Source organism: Pundamilia nyererei, unplaced genomic scaffold (assembly GCF_000239375.1).
Source record: "Pundamilia nyererei isolate P.nyererei 1_Seehausen unplaced genomic scaffold, PunNye1.0 scaffold00068, whole genome shotgun sequence".
In the NCBI taxonomy this organism is placed as follows: Eukaryota; Metazoa; Chordata; class Actinopteri; order Cichliformes; family Cichlidae; genus Pundamilia; species Pundamilia nyererei.
In genome coordinates, this window is record NW_005187469.1 from 2521581 (window position 1) to 2524803 (window position 3223).

The 3223-nt window shown below is 36.7% G+C and overlaps 1 protein-coding gene across 1 annotated transcript in view; it reads right to left on the reverse strand.

Moving 5' to 3' along the window:
- Positions 1-3223, reverse strand: part of LOC102210641 (tumor suppressor candidate 3) — a 77810-nt gene that overhangs the window by 9288 nt on the left and 65299 nt on the right. The gene's annotated exons all lie outside the window — the stretch shown is intronic.

Here is a 3223-nt window from a genome sequence, read left to right on the forward strand (position 1 = left end):
TGCAAATTACTGACCTCTGTCATCATTTTAAGTGGGGGAACTTGCACAATCGGTGGCTGACTAAATACTTTTTTGCCCCACTGTATGTAGAGTGGTATGTGTTTGTGTGATATTGGAAAAACAAGTCCTGATGTTGTTAAAAAAAATATTATATTTTTAAATGTCAAGCTTTAACATCTGAAGAAGTACTCAGGGTTGATACTCTTTCCCTTAGATATTTAGAGTGATCATTTAATATGGGACCTCACAAAGACAAGTGAAGCACTTTTTTGAGTTGGTTTTTCATCACATTAACTCTAATTAAATCCCCTAGTGTGTAACCGTGTCTATGTGTTTGAGGTAATTACCAGAGAGGTCATCTAATATCCATCTCCCGCCATAATCTACAAATTATCCTCAAACTCTTGTAAAATATTAAGGGCTGTTTAGAGGCTTGCACTAATTTTCTGATATGATACCCAGTTTGAAGCATGCAGTCTGGTACAAAAAGTACCAGAGAGGAGAGCTCTATCTTAAAATGTATTTATTTAAAGTAAATATTGCAGGTGTAAATATTATGATAACTGCCAACTATTAGATGAAACCTAGGAGAAAGACATGTAAATTACTTCCATATTATCATCAATTTAATATGCATATTTAAGCAAATACACACATTAGAATGAAGTAATAGTGACAATATGTACATATACTTAATATGGAATTATTATAGTCAAGTGACCACTTTGCATCTGTAATGTGTCACAATCATAAGACTCCCAGACATTCATGTGAGGTCAGGGACCATAATTTCTTCCTAAAAACATGCTCCACTTTTTAGTACCACACCAAACCAAAGGTATGATCAAGGTGATTAAATAAATAGTCAAATGTGTGCACACCAAGCAAAAGTCCCCAAGGGGTGAAAAGTGAAGCACACATTATAATGTATTGCCAAAAATTGCAACTTCTCTAATCGCAACTTGAGGATGGCTGCAAAAGTGAGTCAATCTTCAGACTTCTGCTTTCACTGCAAATAAAATGGGTTCATAGCCTGGTGCAGACTGGAAGTGTTACAAGCATTTTAATAAAATTACTAGAATTATATTACAAATAGCATGGAAAATTATGGTTCTTAGCACATCTAAGAAGTATGTGCTTAAATTTTGGTAAGCAAAATTGATAACATCCAAGCCTCTAATCTAAATATTAAACTAGTAGCTTTAAAAAACGAACACGGCTGCAGCCAAAACATCCTTTTTTAGTCTAAAACCAATGATTTACCTCATGGTGCGCGTTTAAAGCTAAGGGGTTTATTTAAAAACAGCTACATCCATATGTAGACTAGAAACCTGTATAGGAATTTCTTTTACTTATGTATTAATCACATTATTTTATTGTATGATGCCTTGGTGCAACTGGATTTTAACAAGTCTCACACTCATACAGTAAGACAAATGGTGGGGGTCTAGTAAGGAAGTTGGGGGAAGCAGACAGCTACACAGGAAGAATCTTTTGTCTCTTTGAGGACTATGGGAGGTAGCAAGGGAGTGTGAACCTTAAGGTGTGAAACAGCTGTGTGCTGCCTTTTGTTCCCGGAGAAGGTATTTAACTGAGAGCCATGCTAGGCTCAGGGAGACTCTGCTGACCGTCTGCCCCACGGTCATGTAGGCCAGTGGTCCCCAACCTTTTTTGCGCCACGGAACGGTTTATGCCCGACAATATTTTCATGGGCCGGCCTTTAAGGTGTCGCGGATAAATACAACAAAATAAAACTAGTACCGGTACCGAAAAAAAGAAGAATTATTCATAACACATGTGAAAAGACCAAGGAAAACCGAGTAAACGATAAAAACGATAACAAAATAACGCTGAAGACCGATAAAAACCCTGAAAACTATACATTTGACACCTGAGCCTCAACTCTCGCGGCCCGGTACCAAACGACTCACGGACCGGTACCAGTCCGAGGCCCGGGGGTTGGGGACCGCTGATGTAGGCTCTCCACAAGCTTGGTTGTCTGTTCTTTGTGTGTTTTGATTAAAGAATGTTAGCTACCGCTCACCGCTCGTCTGCAGGCTTTATTTAATGGAAAACTTCCACAACAAACCTAAATCTTAAAGAAGTTACAAATTGTAATCCCAGACTCGCCTTAAATGTGATCAATGAAGTGCCCTTTACAAATATAATACAAACTGATCAACGTTTACTATTAGCCTCTACTCCACCTGACATGAAGTTTCAGATAATTGAGTGTATCATTTGACTATATATATATATATGTCCAGAATCAGGTATGATATAATCTTTATTTTTTTAATCTCATAGTTTGTGCTTTCTCCTAGTGTCTATGTCTTTTTTTTTAAACTTCATCACCCAGGTGGTTACAGCAGATGGCTGTCCAACCTTGGGTCTGGTTCTACCATGTCTTTGTGTTAAAAGGGACTACTTCCTTCCCACTGTTACAGAGTACCTGCTTGTAAAAAAGCCTACTAGTTGGGCTTTTCAAACTAATATTGCATTCTTTTACCTTGAAGTGACTGTTGTTTTGAAGTTGCATCATATAAATACAGCTGAACAGAAATTCTATTGATCCTGCTGTGGTATAAACCCATGCTCTTAATAGTTGTGTTATATCGCTGGGGGAATGTGTATTTTTAAATTATTCTGAGCGTTATTATGTGAATCTATTTAGCATTTTACGTACATTAATTTAACTTTAATTGAATACCAATAATTTCCATAAAACGTTTCCCACAACACTACTTTTAACAGTTCTCAAGTTAATACTTTTTAACTTTCAGGTCATAACTGAACTGTGGCATTAAATTTCTTTACTTGCAAATTGCATAGTTGGTGGCTGCATAATTAGTTGCTGCTTAGTAAATCAGATGTTAATTTCAGACAGACTGCGAGTGTAAATTCAGTAATTATCAGTATTTTTTTTTCCACCCATTGTTAATTGCAAAGATCATAGACGGATCCAGCTGGATACCATTAGCATTTCCATTAGTTTCTGTTTATGTGATATTCATGTAGATTAAGAACATATTTTGCATGAATGAGTTTTTCTCTATAAAGTCACAGAAAATTAACTTTTCAAGTTTATTAGTGATACCTGAAATATATTCAATATAAGGGACGCAAGTATGCCACAGCTCCAATGTATTTAGTTTCAGTTAGACAGATACATATGCACGCACGCACGCACGCACACACACACACACACACACACACACACACA